Below are 17,717 nucleotides of genomic sequence, written 5' to 3'. Positions count from 1 at the left end.
CCTGTAAGATTAGGATGTATTAATACAAATTACACCTCTTTGGTTGTTTGAAGATGTGGCAGTTTTGAAACATGACCCCCAAATTCTTTGACACTGTTCTAATCAAAGAGTGAAGCCGATGTCCCCTCCTATTTAATTTGGGCTTTAGGGCTACTTCATCAATGGAATATATTTTGTCAGGTTTTGGACCCTTAAGAAACTAGCAGCTTCCACTCACTATCTCTTGGGATTCTTGCTCTAGGAACCCAACCACCCAGCCATGTGAGAAGTCCTAGAAGCTTATGGACAGACTCACATGGAGAAGAGTAGGAAACTCCTTGCCCATGAAGATTGGGGAACACAATTCAGCCCATAACATCTATGATGCTTCTAAATATCCTACAATGCAAAGGACCGCCTTCTCCTCACCAGACATACACAGAGTAAGGGAATATCTGGCTCAAAATTTGAACAAGGGCAAGACTGTGGTCTAGAGCCCTGGTTTAGCACCTAACAGGGGCTCAATAAATTTTTACTGAATAATGAATGTGTGACTAAAAATGTATAACTGAAACAAAGTTTGATAAAATAATACTTAACCCTGACTACATATGATACACTCTGATATTTTCTTTTCTATATTTGTAATATTGGTTACAACCACTAAATTGGTTTTTAAAATCGTGTAGTTCCATATTTAAAAATGATATATAGAATGCTACCACTATGAGTCATCAGACTGAATTTTAGAGAGGCTAAAATTCATTCATTAAATTATTATTTTAGGGGCGCCTGGGTGGCTCAGTCGTTAAGCGTCTGCCTTTGGCTCAGGTCGTGATCCTAGGGTCCTGGGATCGAGCCCCATGTCGGGCTCCCTGCTCTGCGGGAAGCCTGCTTCTCCCTCTCCTCCCCCCCTGCTTCTGTTCCCTCTCTCACTGTGTCTCTCTCTGTCAAATAAATAAATAAAATCTTAAAAAAAATTATTATTTTAAAGCAGACTGGTAGAAAGGCAATGCAATTGTTCAAATGACACTGCAGTTTTTAAGGCAATGAAGAGTTTCTTTTGGGGGATAGATGTCCTTTCCTCCAGAGTTTGTAGAATAAATCGTGTTATTCTATCATTACCCCACTTGTTTTTTAACTGTAAATTTATTGTCTCATTGAACAACTGCCTTATTCACCATACTTGACTCTAAATGGCCGTTAGCTGCTATTAAAATTTAAATCCACCCTCAAATGACAATTACTTGTCACCTGTTAGAACACTCAAAAAAATATGCTATCAATTCTAAAAGCAATTCCCAAAAATGGCTTACTAAATATTTTTAGTGACTTAGAATAACTGCAAGATGACTTTGAAAGCAGCCATCTTATCTGTGTATTTAAGTTCTGGTGATATGTTCAGTGTCTATTTACCTACATGTATGAGCATATGAAAATGTATGACTTTGTCCAGTTCTTCAAGTCATATGTCTTTGTTCCGATTATTAACACATTTTTAGAAAAATTTTCTGTACCTTTTTGGTGAGAAAAATTGAATGTTCACTTTTACAGAAATGATGGAGAGTTGTTTTCCTTAAAGGCACATTGCAACACCCTTTGTCACTGAAAAAGAAAACCAAATGAGTTCTCTTTGTCAGCTTTATGCTACACTCAAAAGATATTTAAGACCCATGTTTTCATCTTTTATTCTGAAGTTATTGAAATAAATGCTACATAAATGGAATTCTAATTCAATGTAATGGATCACAAAACATGGCGTAACAATGAAAAGGATATTTTATTATGCATTATAAATATGTTTTATAACAGTAATATATGCTCTTGGTTTAAAAAAATCTTTTTTTTTTTTTTAAATCTTTATAAAATGTTATAAAATGAAAAATCTCGGTCTCTAGAGGAAATCAGTTAATCATTTCTTCCATATCCTTGAAACATTTGGAACATACAACATTTTTATGCAAATGGATTCATACTATTCAAATTGTTTTTTCCCTTGCCTTTTTTAATTTAAAATTTATCTTGCAGATCTTTCACATTGGAAAATATTTACTTGCCTCATTATTTTTGATACGTATTACTCCATGGTATGTGAAGTGAGAGACTATCTCATTCCAATAACTCAGGTAAGGAAGACATTCAATTATCTTTATTTCTCTTAAACTTAATTTTATCTCAGGATTCAATTCCTTTGGGTGGCCAAAACGTAATCTCTGCCAGTTTAAGGTTTTCCTGCATGGCGTTTACCTGAGTTCCATGAAACTTTTGTAGAGCCGAGGTTCTGGGGCATGGTGTGACATCTTTTTTGCTGTTGTCTTTCCGCGCTGACAGATGCTGAGATGTGTACTGTCCCATCTGATCCTCAAGCACTACACCATGTATATCTCTGATAATCATCCCTGACTCCTACTCCATTTCCCTTAGATCCTTTGGATCTCCCTGATGTGTCCCCATCGCTCTCAGACACGGGATTACTGAGCCACGATGGCATTTGGAAGCTATTCCTATTCTATTCTCACAGCACTATGTCAGGATCCTGTCAAAATTGGTCATGGGAGTAGTCGTGGGGATTCTAGTCATATGCAGGCATCTTCCTAAGAAGCAAGTTTTCTTTTCTCTTAGACTCAGCAAAATGATCTGTAGCTTTTGTTACTTCCCATCCCTGAATTCAGCCTTAAATGGAAGGTTCTTTTCTAGTACACATATATGCTTTCCTTGTAACTCCTTCCCTTCCCCCAACCCAGGAAATTTTTATCTAGGGGGGCACATAGGTAAGTTTCTCTTAGTTCACAAGCTTCTAAATATCAGGGTCTAGGCTTTTGAAACTCAAAAGCCAAACGTCCTCTGTGTATTTGTTATTTGCATTCTGCTGTGCCACTTGTCCTCTGAAGCAAGGCATCCAATACAATAGGTGGAAAAGATATTCAATCAACCCCCCCCAAAAAACAGGTAATATTACAAAATGTTATCTAGTCACATGTATCTATGTCCTACTTATGATTCTTATAGGTAGTAATTTCTGTTGTTTCCATTGGTTGTTGTTGCTGTTGCTATAAGCCACAATAAACATCTTTGCCCATATATCTTGAAAATTTATGTAAGCATATTGACAATAAAAATGCTAGCGTTGGAATTCCCAGGGAAAAGGGCAAGGGAAAGTGTAATTTAAATATTGATGGATATCATAACATTTCCCCCCCAGAAAGGTTATACCACCGTAATCTTGTATAGAAGTGCCTGCTTCTCCATAGCTTTAGCCACTAGGGTTTTATCACATATTTAAATCTTTTCAGTCCAATAGCTGCAAATATTATTTCCTGGTTTTCTGATTTCCCATGTCTTTAATTCAAAGAGAGATTGAACACATTCTCACATTGTTTTAGCCTTTTGCACCTGGTGTTTCCTGAAATGCTTACTGACATAAAAAACATTGTGTTAAATAATCCTAAAGTGGTTTTAATAGAAATTTTTTTCAAGAGTTATATATTTGTTTATTTTTGTTTCGGGGAGGCAGATTACAGAGAATTTAAGGCAACTATTTCCCAGTTTCTACTTCATCTGACAGCAACTAAATAACTATTATATAGGGTTAGGAACAAAACAAAACTGAAAATGAACAACTGAGTCACCAACACAGAGCTAATAATTATGCTTTGACAATGTTATAATATCTCCACACTGCAATTACAGAGCTAGTTCTTATCAAGATGGCATTTGTCCCAATGGTCACATGATAGCAACCGTGAGAGCTAGCAAAATCAGTAAATGTCCCTTGAGTTTGTGTAATTATGCAAAGATCCCAATAACTAATTAGTACAATGGATTTTGGTCTCCATGCACTTGGTTCCAGAGCATTCATTTCACGCATCCTATGTTGTCACTGCCTCAGAGTTGCCACTATAGTCGATTTGCTATCATGTAAGAACTTCAGGAGGAATAAACAAGGCCTGATTGCCAACTGAGTGGTTAATTCTTCCACACCTAAGTTATGTAACATCTAAAGTGTCTGAGTTTTCATTCTTCAGATCTTCATGCCCATTCTGTGTATTTTCTGTTTCCTACTTACTTACCTGTACCTTACTGAAATTAGCATACTATCTTCCAGCTAGAAAGCACCTTACAATATGCATAACTCCTTAGAACCAGCACACTTCCCCCTTTATCTTGATAATTGCTACCATGTCTTGAAGCCATACTATGTGCCAGGCGACTCTGCTGGCTAATTATCATCATTTTTACAAACAGCCTGACATTCAGAGAGGTTGAAAAACTTGCCCAGAGTCAAAATCCAGTAAGTTGCAGAATCAGCATTAACAGGTTCTGGGGGTCTGATAAATTCTACAAGGAAAAAGGAAGGAGATTTTTAATATGGCATTTCTTGAAATAGACTTTGCTAGAACTGCTACTTAATAGCTAGCAATGCCATGGCCTCCTGTACATTACTTTGCCTCTGGGCAGCTAGCTGTCCCTTCTGTGCTCTGACCAGTCCTGTTTAATCCTTTTTAAAAATTATAAGGATGAGTAAGGCAGCCTGTGTTACATGACCCTCTGACAATTTTTCAAACATGGACAAAAAGGCCTTATGAGGAATAGACTAGATTCCTGATTCCGCATCCCATCTTATGGGATATGGTCCTAGGGGGGACTCCTTCCTCTACTCTCTACTTCTAGCTCCTTTAGTCCCTTCCTGCCCCGCCCCCCAGTCTTATGACCCTTCATCTCACCATATTTAGCTGACTTACTGAGTGAGTTTGGAAAAGGGCCTTCCCTCAAGAGAAAGAAAAAGGAATGGGATTTGGAAAGAAGGGTTGGAAGGAGAATTAATCCTGTGGATGAGGCTCAGTGGTAGTCAAGGTGTTGGAGTTAGATTTGGATGATGGAGCCCTTTGAAAATATCTCAAGAATACAGGTGTTTAAGGAAAGCAGTGCTCTTCAAGTAAATGTAAATTGGACAACTTTTTGGGATAGCACCTTGGCCAGATTGTCACACTCCATAGCCAGAGACCTCAGCCACTGAACTTCATGCCTCATAATTCAGCCCAAAGCAAACCTGATAGTCTAGTCTCTCATTACCCTTATCAGAAGTAATTTAACATTTTATTCGGGGCTTTAGAACAGGAATAGTAGCTCTCATACTACCTGGAGGCTTCAGACTGCAGTGACTGATTTAATTTAGTAACCTCATTTTGCAAAACCTAAGGTTCATGATGGTAAAGTAGCTTGTCCAGGACAACACAGAAAAAGAAACATTTCTGCTCACAGAAAAAAAAAAAAACAAACTTATGATTTTTGACTAGTATTTAGAAGAGCATTCCAGTTCAACACATGTGATCCATTTAATATGTAAGTGTTGCAGAAAATTCAAGTGTCCCTGAGAAGCATTTTTCCCTTTAGTAGCTAACATTTATTGAACTTAAGCACAATGCCAACTTAAGCACAGTGTTAAATTCTGCTTGCAATATGTCACTTAATTTTCACAATAATCCCGGGAAGAACGAAATTGTAGAAATCTCCATTTTATAGAAGAGAAAAAAATGGCTCAGAGATTTTAAGTAATTTGTCAATTGCTGATATATAGCATCTTATCCAAGTTTTTGAATTCCAAAGCTCAGGCAGGCTCTTAACTTCTGTTATATGCTGAGTTGCTCCACAGCATTGGAAGTATTTAAAGGGAATCCAGGGCCGGACCTCGAAGGGCTTAAACTTGCCGCTCCTTCCACCTGGAATGCTCTTTCTCTGATCCACAAGGTGTAAACTTGCACTTAGCTCATGTCTCTGCTCAAATGTCACCTTATCAATAGCACATTTCTGACCACTTTGTATAAAATACTCACCCCCCACATACCAACCCTTCTTATTCCATTTACTCTGTCTCATTTTCCGACATAGAATTTATTATCATGTGACATATGGTGTACATACTTCTGCACTGTATCTTTCTTCACTCATAAATGTAGTCTCAATGATGTCAGGAGCTTAAGTCTGTTCCCTGTATCTCCAGGACACAGAAGAGTGCTTGGCACACAGCAAATGCTCCCTAAATATTTGTAGAATGAATGAGTGAGTGAATGAATGAATCAAGCAAGTGTATCACATCTTCATCATCAGCCTCATATGATATCTATCACAGATGCTTCTGTGGAACTGTAGGCAGTGTGATTTAAAAGGTATCTGATTTTTTTTAAATCCAGTTGAATAAAAGAATATTGACTTATGTCAGTGGCTGATATTAAGGCATACGAGAGCACAAACTTTTCCTTCAAGCCCTGACAGCTGGCAGAAGAATGTATATGTCTGTTCTCCTTGTCTGTCTTGTGCTCCTTCCTCCTTGCATAGCTCTGTATATTTAAGAGTCACTGGGGACACTCAATCTGAGAAATGTAGAAGCAGCATTTTTTTTCCTTTTCATAAGACAAACACTTATTCCCAGTGGGTAATATTTAGCAATGAAGTGTTTTTTTGACTCTAGCACTTATCAGTGTTCAGAAATATATGGTATAATTAAATTACTCAGACGTTGTGCTTTAATCAGGAGCAAATTTAACAAATATTCAAGCTGTTCATTGTTAGGAAATGGGAAGAGATTGACAGAATATTTTCATTACAGCCTCAAAAGTCATCCAGAAGAGGGTGCTAATGTTCTTTATGAAATATGCCACACACACACACACACACACACACACACACACACACACTCTCTCTCTCTCTCTCTCTCTCTCTCTCTCTCTCTCTCTCTCAACAAAGCTTTCTTAGGTAATTGATAAAATGATACTAACTATATGCACTGAATGTTAAGAAGAAAATGTACAAACACAGGCAGTTCAAAAGTCAAAATCATTGCCTACTGACAGCACAAAAGTTTTTGAGAATTAGGATAGTTTATAAAATCTACCTTAGTTCTGGACACATTAGTTAACAATTGACTACACCATCACCAAAAATAGTGTATTTTCTATCACCAAAAATTGCCTAACAGACTTAATACTGTGATATTTCACTAAACCATGAACTTCTATCAAAGCTAATAGATGAAAAAAAATGTTTTGGCTAAAATTTAATATTATAGACAATTATATATTTAAAATGAAAGTTAACACTTTTCATTTGATTAATAGCATATTCTTCAAATGATTTTCTTTTGATGGTAGATAAAGATGACTAGTAATTACTGCTTAACTGTGATTCAAGAAAAATTGTATTATAGTTTCTGGTTATCTACCCCAGATGAAAACAGAGATTTGACATTGACATCTTTTCTTGTTCAATTGGTCACAAATAAAATTTCAGGAAGGATGAAGTTTCTATGAACTAAGTAGTTCTCAAAATTCCTTTCTACTTGTGCTTTAGTGATAGAAGTTGAAGATAGCCATGGCAAAAACACCTTTCATTTATGTTTAAAATGTGCCCTAATTTTTCTTCCTTATCCTAGTTTTTCTGAGCTCCTGTCTTTATATTTCAAGCTATTTGTGTTTTGATTATTTCTTTGAAATGGAGCAGTCATGTGAACTGTAAATTTTCTGTGGGCAAAATAAATGCAAATAAGAGGAGCTTTCTATGTCTGCCTACATGAGTTACTTAGAATACAAATAAGAAAAGCCAGGCTGAAAGACAGCTAAAGCTATTATTTTTACATTCCACTATTAGCTTCTAGGCAGAGTAGCTTTGAGAGGACGTATGTGTTGCAAAAACTCAATAGATGGATGGTCTTAAGTGAAGTTTGCTTTTGTAGAGCCTGTAGAACAGCACTGTCATTGGAAAGACGCAATGCCTTTGCATGAAAGAGGAATCAGTTTAGTCATTCCCACATAAAATGCATATGCCACTTTCACACCCACATGGGCTAGCAAGCTAAAATGGAGGAACTCAGGCAGATGGAAGACTTAGAGAACAGAGCAGACACTGAGCAGTCCTCTGACACTTAAACGTCTGCCGTCATGCTAAAAGGATTTGCACTGACTCTCCTGAATTCAGTTCATCAGCTGGGGGTGACTTGATCACTTGCATATTTGTTCTCAGATCCATTGTCTGCACTTCTCTGCCTGGGTGTGTGTATTACAGGACACTACATTTCCTGTGCCCTCTTGCCTTCTGCTTCTAGATGGGTTTAGCTAATGGAAGGCTCTGGTGGAAGTGTGGAGAGCTAGGGATGGATAAAAGCCAGGATATCCCCCCCTGCTCCTGGCTCTGTTTCAGGTGGCAACTCCTGGAGATGCTGCAATAGTGGGTGGCTCCAGTTCCTAGAGGATGTCCCTTCCTTCCATGATCTCAGTTCTAACTAGACAGGCCCACCAGGTGACCCTGATTCCTGAACTCTGGTACAGCTGTCTCCTGCTTTTCTCACTCCAACCCTGGGTTGGTTGTAGCTGCCTTGCTTTTGCTAAATGCAAGATTGCTTCATTGTGCTCTTTGGTTCTTTAGCTGTTCCATCCCTAAGTAAGCAATTCCCTGTATTGGATTTTTTTTTTTTTGGTTTGAAATACTTAAAGAGCTCTTGTTTTACTGATATAAAAGACCATCTTTTGTGCTATAGGAATATTTGGAAAGGAATCCCTGCCCCAGTTTAACCTGCATATTTTATTTTGCAGCTTCTTTAAGTTAATCTGGTTGGGCAGTGAAAAACAAAGATTCAGTTAAAAACTATCTTCTCCACCAGTTTCTGCCCTGCTCACCACACACAAAATGATCATATACGTAACTCTGAGGAACTTATGACAATGTGACATATCTGGTGTGACTGTATTTAACATATATTCTATATTATTACTCGACTCTTTAAATGTTTATGGATTATTAAATGCATCCATCAGGAAAGAAAGAAACAACCCCCTAGCTTCACTCTTGGTGAAGAGAGCTACAGATAGAATTATGCCTCACCATTTTGAATATATTATTCCATTGTTTTTCATCCATTGTTCTATATCTGTCTGTGAAATGGGGATAGCAACAGTATCTCCCCCCATCAGGTTGCTGTGAACATTAACCAAGAGATTCTTAAAACAATGTCAAGCCCACATCCGTCACTGAGTAAATATCAGCTATTATGCCAACTATACGTCTTTGTGAATCTAATTGTCCTTTATAGGAGTATGTATTTTAATCACTAGTAGGATTTAAGAATTTTACTTCTCTTTAATATTCTGCAGTTTTACTACAGTGATTCTTTTAGATACGAATTTGTTTTTAGCTCCTTAAAATCTTAGGATCAATGACTTTTTTTGAATTCTGGAACATTATCAGCCACTTTCTTTTATAACATTAAGTCACCCATATTCATTTAATTTTATGCTAGAATTCCTATCAGACATATTTTAGACCCTATCTTCCTATCTTCCATATCTCAGCTTCGCTTATTATTTCTGTATTTCACATTCTAGGTCATTTCCTTAGAGCTATGTTCCAATATACATTATCTTTTTTCCTGTGTATTTATCTTTTCTATTTCCTCTTTACCTATATATACATTTAAAAAAATAAGTACCTCTGAAACAAATAATACATTATATGTTAAAAAAAAAAAAAAAAGAAGAAGATAGTAGGAAGGGAAAAATGAAGTGGGGGGGACTTAGAGGGGGAGACAAACCATGAGAGACTATGGACTCTGAGAAGCAAACTGAAGGTTCTAGGGGGGATGGGTTAGCCTGGTGGTGGGTATTAAAGAGGGCACATACTGAATGGAGCACTGGGTGTTACACGCAAACAGTGAATCATGGAACACTACATCCAAAACTAATGATGTAATGTATGGAGATTAACATAACATAATAAAATAAAATTTAAAAAAAGTAAAAAAGTGATTATTGTAAAGCCTCTTTTAGATGATTTTCTATTTCTCATTCTTAATGTATGGATTCCTTTTTTTGTTGCACCCTCTCACACTCCATCTCAGTAATTCACTTTCTCCTGTGGTTCACATCTTCAACTGGCAGCTCATCTTCAGTGGAGACTGATGTCCATGGTATCCTGGGTTCCCTGAGCTATGGAAATAGCCCTGTTGGGGTATATTGGCTTTGCCTCTTCTGAGAGTCTGTGGTTTCACTATTTCTGGGTCAATTTTTATATTGATTTCTCAATTAGGAGCTTCTGCCCCATACTGTTGGTATGAATTTGGACCTGCTCATTCACATGATGGTGGGTTTGCATTTTAGGAAGTTACTTTTTTCTGATCTCAACCCTGGATATGCTGCACACTTCCTTGCTGCTTTCCCCAGCTGGCAGGGGTGGAGTCTTCCCTGTAACTCATGGCTTGTTGTAGGTATCTCAGCTCTAGTTCCCTGAATGAATGGGGCCTGTATCCTAGACTACCTTCTCTGCACTGGTGTACAAACCCCCAAATCCAGCTGAACCTACACCTTGAACCTATACCTGGAACCTATACCTGCTTATCATAATACTCTAATACATTTTAACCTAAGCTCCTTCTCACCCTTCTGATCTGAGTTTGCTTTGCATTTCTGGAAATGAGTATTTCCCTCTTTGGTTTAAAATTTGTATATGTATTCACATATCTTTTATTTTCTTATATAATATTTTATGAATTGAGATTTTAATAAAGGGTATCCTTTCCTCAGTGTTACTCCCCATATTGACTGTGTTGAAAGAAATGCTGGATAAATATAGAAAGATGATTCTTATTCTTCTTTTTTGTTAAGAAACTTTTTGTAGTTTTATTTTATCATGAGGCATTGAAACATCCAAACAAATCAATTATCTGTGTGGTGAGACAACTGCTTTCTCCTTCACTTCTTTGGGTTACTAGAGCAACTTATCAGTAGATTAAAAAAAAAGACAACCTTTTGTATTACTTAAGTCCTTCCAAGGCATGCGCTGGTACAACACAAATTTCTGTCAGATGCAACTAGTCTAGCGTCCAGTCATGCCCAATACGTCAGCAGCAGCAGCACACTGTGCCTGCTCCCACCATGGTCCTGCTCATTTGTGTATGGTATTTGAAGCATGTGGAGGGTTGTGAATAATATCAGGAAGAGGAAGGAGGAGAAAACAGCCTGAGTGCCTGGCTGGGAAGACTTCAGCCAAAGTTGTGCTGGGCAAACCTGAACATGTCTTTGGTGCAAAGCCAAGCATCGATGATGTTCTTTAATAGGAACATCTGGTGGAACCTTATGATGGGGTCTCCATCAGCCTTGAGCTAGCCCACAACCATGCTGATGATGCAGCTATCTGATGTGGGCTGATGGTCCTGCACTGTGATGCTGTGTTGCATTTTCTGGAATGGAAGGCTAGACAACTTCTCCACAATGGCAGCTGTCCCCTGGACTGCTGTCCTTCCCATGTTAGGCATGATGCATCAATATAAATTGGGCCTCACTGGGTTCTGTCGTTAATCAAATAACTGGTATTAATGTTGAATGAAGCTGAATCCAGTCTGCTCCCAAATTGGCTTGTCTCCCATTCTGGAGTGTCACCCAGCCTCATTGAGACCCAAGGGGCTGACATGATGGTGGCAGCCTATAGAAAGATTCTTGCAAAGAGTATAGTCTATGCAATCTCAGAAACACCTAGAAGGGGATGTAAGTATAATCCATTACCAGAAAGAAAATAATTTGATTCTTAGATAATCATGAATCCACAAGGAGCTCATGAGACAATGCAAAATATTTTTTTCATCAGATTATTTATTCATTTGGTATGTTTTTTGGCTGGAGTAACAAAAAATTCAACCATAATTGGCCTAAACAATAGGAAAGATTTATTTTCTTATCTATCAAATAGCTAAAAGTAGGGCCATTTTAGGGTTGGTTAACTGAGTGGCTAAATCTCATTTTTGCTCCAGTTTAAATTCTTCTCAAATCTCTTAGCTTCTCCTCCTGGTTATGAGATTACTCTGGCAGTTCCAGGCATGTCAACCTTAATATATATCAAGATGTAGGAAAGGAGGAAAGAAAATTTATTTCTTCCTTAGGCTTCTCTTCTTGACAGGAAGAATTTCCAGAAGTCCTAGTGGTGTAACCCTCATATATCATTGATTAGAGATGTATCATATGCCCACTTCTCAAGCCAATCACTGGCAAGGTAAATAGAATTACCACAAATGGCAAAGATCAAATTAGACTCACTCTGGGGTTGTTAATGAGTCCAGGCTTCTCTGAAATGCAAGGTTACCCAATGACTGAAAGATATGGAGAATCTATTACCTTGAAGAGCAGGAAACAGCTATGGGGCAAAGTCAGGTCACTCAGAGATAGCATTAGGAAAGAACGTAGAGGTCCATTTTCTGGGCTTCTTTACTCTTCTGTTTGCCATCTCTCTTTGCTCTTCTAATCCCAGCCCCTGCTAAGGCATGAGTAATCTTGGAGAATACCATTATTTCTGTCTCTCTCCAGTGAGAGTGAAGGTGGATCCTGATAGTTGGGACCTCCTTGCAGCCTGTGCAAAGCTTTTTTAAGATTTTATTTATTTATTTATTTATTTATTTGACAGAGAGAGAGAGAGAGAGAGAGAGAGAGAGGGAACACAAGCAGGCAAGTGGGAGAGGGAGAAGCAGTCTTCCCGCAGAGCAGGGAGCCCAATGCGGGGCTCGATCCCAGGACCCTGGGATCATGACCTGAGCCAAAGACAGACGCTTAATGACTGAGCCACCCAGGCACCCCAAAGCCTAGATTTTCAATAACATCTTCAGACTGAATCATCTCCAAGATAAATAGGGGCCATACTCATCACTATCCTGTTTTAGAGACTTGGTCTTTCAGAAGTCCCATGACATAGTTGAGAGGTGCATGAACGGGTGTCATTGGATGAGGACAGTATAAAATGTCATGGCAGAGTGGAACATTACCACTGCAGGGCAGTTAGTTGGTGATGTGCTAGTATGAATTAAATAGGGTTTCCTCCTGGTACAAATTGGAGTCCCAACTGGCATAGGTTGCACGGTCTGCATTATGAGTAATGAAAATTTTTCATTCACACAATGACTCCAAAACATTGTGGGTCATGGACCTTTTAACAATGTTCTTTGCAATGTTCTTTCTCTTGTTTCACTCACTGGGCATGTCATGGATTATGGGACAGTGCCTTCTTGGACAGGTGTCCCAGGGTGATGTCATTGGTATTTATCAGTCATGTCACTTATTTCCTCACCTCTATGCTTTCTTTCTATCCTCCACATGAAAGATTTGTCTCTTCTTTTATTTCCTTCTAGACTTCAGAGAACCATACATCCAGAGCACAAATCATAAGCCACAAGAAAAGCTATTTCTCTTTTCATGAGTGTAGGGAAAACTGCATTTAACATTTTCTAGATGGTGAGGGAGAACATTTGCTTTTTCTACCGGAGCGTAGACCATGGAGGTGACTGCCCTGTTAAAATGGGATGAATGCTTCTAATGCAGGAAAAAAGTGAAGGTTAAAAAAAGAGCTAAGCTTTTTAGATTAAAGCAGATCAAACATTTTTATCTTGCTAAATAAATAAATTCTTCTCTTGGGGCACCTGGGTGGCTCAGTTGGTTAAGCGTCTGCTTTCAGCTCATGTCATGATCCCAGGGTCCTCAGATGGAGTACCATAACCGGGCTCCCTGCTCAGTGGGGAGTCTGCTTCTCCCTCTCTCTCTCTTCCTCCTCCTGCTCATGCTCTCTCTCTCTCTCTCATTCTCACACTCTCTCTCAAATAAATAAATTTTTAAAAATCTTTAAAAAATTCTTCTTTTGCCAGTATTGATTGCTTTGCATGTTATGGATGTAATATATTTTACATTTTTTAAAAATTCAAAAAAAAAGCTCATGAAGAATGAGGAGATAAAATATAAAGGGATAAAAAGGATGCAATAGATTAGACACTTGCCCCATCTCACATATGACCCCAGCTTAATTAAACTGAACTTCCTTGGCCCAACTGCGATGTAAAGAAATAAATAAGATTATCAAGGATGTAAGTCCATCTCATAACCTTTTTCTATCTCATAAGTCTTTTAAGCATTAAACAGCTGCTTGACAATGGTAGAACAGGTGCACGACACCTGTCACACTTCCCCTGTCAAGGGGGAGCAAAGGTGGATTTTGAAGGAATAGTGTCAGAGTGTTAAGTGTGAATGTCAGCGAAGACACATTTTTAGTCCACATCTGTAAAGGGAGTTGGAAAACAGTGCCACAGTTCATACTCAGTGGACAGGCGCCTGTAACTTACAGCCTAATTACCAGTCACCCCCTAGGAAGATGGAGTTTGTGTCATGTTATTCTTTAAAACAATACTGCTCAATCTTGGTTTTGATCAAACCTAAAAATCTTAATGATTCTTTAATTTTTTTAAGTTCAAAATAAATGAAATGATCAAAAACATAACAAAATAGTGATAATTTTAGAATCTGTTCTTTAAAGATAATACAACTTCTTCCAAAATAGGAGTGTACTGAATTACCCTCAATCACACTTCAAAACTCACTGCTATGAAATAACATCCTCACTTACTACCTATCTGAAATTATGCCTTAGGGCTCTATTTTGTTTCACTTTAATCTGTATTAAATACAAATAACCTCTAAGAATGTTGAAACATATAAGCTCCATCAGTCATTAAAATTAATTGAATTAACGTTAAATTTCTTATTTTATTTATTTGTTTATTTTTTTTAAGATTTTATTTATTCATGAGAGACAGAGGGAGAGAGAGAGAGAGAAGCAGAGGGAGAAGCAGGCTCCCAAGGAGCAGGGAGCCCGATGCGGGACTCGATCCCAGGACCCTGGGATCATGACCTGAGCCAAAGGCAGACGCTTAAGCATCTGAGCCACCCAGGCGCCCCAAGAGAAGAATTAATTTAATCACAGAATTAATTTAATAGCACTATAAAACCACTAAGGCTTACACCTCTGTTTTACAGCTCCCTTTGTGTTTAACCTAACATGAAGCCTGTCCCATTTTGTGTTTCTGCGTTCCCCACCACTGGTTTTTCATACGTTTAAAAATCACTCCAAAATTATCGCTCAGTAGATGGGAGGGGATGGGGGGGTTGAGGGGAGTGGAGGCTGGAGAGAGAAAAAAAAAGACAGCTGAGAAGAAAAGCAGGCCGAAACCAGTACCAATGTTGCCTCTTCTTTATGGCAGGTAGAAATAGACTCAAAGGAAAAAAGATTTTTTTTATTCCTTGTTTAGACTAAGTTTCTTCTTTAAAACAAAAGAGACTGACTTCCAGTCAGGACAAGATGGCCGAGATGAGTTCCTCCTTGCTCCTCCCCCACTAGACACAAATATAAACCCCGGAAATGACGCAGGGGGGTAATGCTAAAATGTTGTAAGAGGAAAATGAGATGGTTTCCTCAGAACTTAAGGAACAAAATAGTGGCAGGCTGTCATCCAACAAGAGAAGATGACTAGGACCCATCTTTTCCCAACTCATGACCTAACAAAAGAAGGCAGCCCAGGGGGCTCATTCTTCTTGCAGATCAAAAAGGAGTCCTGCTGGCAACATCAGGCAAATCCAAGTCCACTGACAAGGAGGGTCCACTGGGAACCCCACCAAAAATAAGCAGCCCTTTTCTGCCGAGTCTGAGACTCTCCAGCCTTCCCAGAGCCACCTGAGGCCTGAGGAAATCCCTTCTGGGCTCTCAGGCCGCACCAGCAGAAACCAGTGGGAGCTTGAGGAGTACCAAATAAACCAGTCGGACCAAAAATAATACCCCAAAGGCTTAGAAAATTAAAATTCCATGAAACCACAGCCCACAAAAATAGACTAAGACCTATAAATTAAACCTGAACAGGTGACTGCCTGTTAAAATGAAAGATTTAAGTAGGACTTAGAGTCTCCTAACATAATTGTCAAAGTGTCCACAATCCAATGTGAAATCATCCATCCATACAAAAACCAAGAAAATCACAACTTGAATGAGAGAAGGCAGTCAATAGATGCCAACATCCACCAACATAAACCAGATGTTAGAATTATCCGACAAGGATTTTAAAGCAGCCATCATAAAAATGCTTCAACAATCAATTATAAACTTACTTGAAACAAATGAAAAAATAGAAAATTTCAGCAATGTAATAAAAAAATTTTTTAATGGAAATTAGACTTCAAAAATGCAACACTAATAGATCATTCACTGGTTGGGCTCAAGAATAGAGTGAAGATGGGGCGCCTGGGTGGCTCAGTCATTAAGCGTCTGCCTTCAGCTCAGGTCATGATCCCAGGGTGCTGGTGTTGAGCCTGCTCCCTGCTCAGCAGGAAGCCTGCTTCTCCCTCTCCCACTCCCCCTGCTTGTGTTCCCTCTCTCGCTGTGTGTCTCTCTGTCAAATAAATAAATAAAATCTTTTAAAAAAAAGAATAGAGTGAAGATGACAGACAACAGAACTGGTGAACTTGTGGACAAACAATAGAACTCACCCAATCTAAACAAGAGAGAAAATAGACTGAAAAACATGAACAGAGCAATGGGAACTTGTGAGATAGTAGCAGGGAAAAAAACAAAAACAAAAAACCCCAATACATATGGTATCACCATATCAACAAGTTAAAGAAATCATATATCACATCAATTGACACAGAAAAAGCATTTGACAAAATCCAACACATTCATGATAAACACTCTCAGCATTTAGGAGTAGAAGGGAATTAACTTGATAAAGAGCATCTCTTAAAAAAATCCACAGCTAACCTCGAGTTTAATGGTGAAATACTGAATGCTTTCCCCTAATATCAGGAATGAGGCAAGGATGTCCATCCTCACCACTCTCATTGAACATAGTATTAGAAATTCTGGCCGGGGCACCTGGGTGGCTCAGTTGTTAAGTGTCTGCCTTCGGCTCAGGTCATGATCCCATGGTGCTGGGATTGAGCCCTGCATCAGGCTCCCTGCTCTGCAGGAAGCCTGCTTCTCCCTCTCCCACTCCTTCTGCTTGTATTCCTCCTCTCGCTGTCTCTCTCTGTCAAATAAATAAATAAAATCTTAAAAAACAGAAAAGTTCTGGCCACCAAAGTAAGGCAAGGTAAAGAAATAAAATGTATAAAGATCAGGAAAGGAAGAAATAAAATGGCCTCTATTTGCATATTATTTAAATAAAAACTCCCAAAACCTACAAAAATACTTCTAGCATTGATAAGTGAGTTCAGCAGGCTTTCAAGATATAAGATCATGTACAAATCAACCACATTTCTATATACTAACAATTAACACAGGGCAATTAAAATTTAAAATACAATACCATTGCAATCACTCCAAATAAAATTAAGTACTTAGATATAAGTACTTAACACAACCATGTATGGGATCAGTATGCTGAAAATTACAAAATGCTAATGAAAGAAATCAAAGAAGACTTAATGAAATGGAGAGATATACCATATTCAGGGATTGGAAGACTGAACCTAATAAATATGTCAATTGATCTACAGGCTTAATGCAATTCCTATCAAAATCCCAGCAAGGTTTTTTTTTTTTTTTTTTTTTTTGTAGACACCAACAAGCTTATTGTAATATGTACATAGAAAAGCATGGTCCCTAGAATACCAAAAAAAAAAAAAAAATGAGAAGGAAGACATTACTCTTCCCAATATTAAGAATTGTCGTATAGCTGCAATAATGAGAACAGTGTTGTGTTGGCAGGGGAATAGAGGCATAGATCAATGGAACAGAGTGGAGGGTTCAAATACAAATTCATGCACAAATACCCAGCCAATCATTAACAAAGATGAAAAAGCAATTGCATGGAAGAAAGACAGCCTTTTCAACAAATGACACCAGAACAATTGGATATCCATAGGCTAAAACGTATTTTTTTTTTTTAAAAGAGGAAC

At 38.2% G+C, this 17,717-nt stretch overlaps 1 long non-coding RNA gene and 1 pseudogene across 2 annotated transcripts in view; one reads left to right on the top strand and one right to left on the bottom strand.

Annotated features, from left to right (window-relative positions):
- LOC141374206 (uncharacterized) overlaps nucleotides 1-17,717 on the top strand; it is a 211,880-nt gene that overhangs the window by 14,713 nt on the left and 179,450 nt on the right. For both annotated transcript variants that reach the window (XR_012380921.1, XR_012380922.1), the window contains exon 4: nucleotides 2,008-2,105. This is a non-coding gene — a long non-coding RNA (uncharacterized lncRNA). The remainder of the gene's footprint in view (nucleotides 1-2,007; nucleotides 2,106-17,717) is intronic.
- On the bottom strand, nucleotides 11,006-11,389 carry LOC112833637 (nuclear transport factor 2 pseudogene; annotated as a pseudogene).

The sequence above is a fragment of the Callorhinus ursinus genome, unplaced genomic scaffold, assembly GCF_003265705.2.
Source record: "Callorhinus ursinus isolate GAN/ISIS: 27379988/994484 unplaced genomic scaffold, GSC_fseal_2.0 scaffold15, whole genome shotgun sequence".
NCBI classification, from domain to species: Eukaryota; Metazoa; Chordata; class Mammalia; order Carnivora; family Otariidae; genus Callorhinus; species Callorhinus ursinus.
The sequence above is the reverse complement of the archived record's forward strand: the minus strand, read 5'-3'. Positions and strand labels throughout refer to the sequence as shown.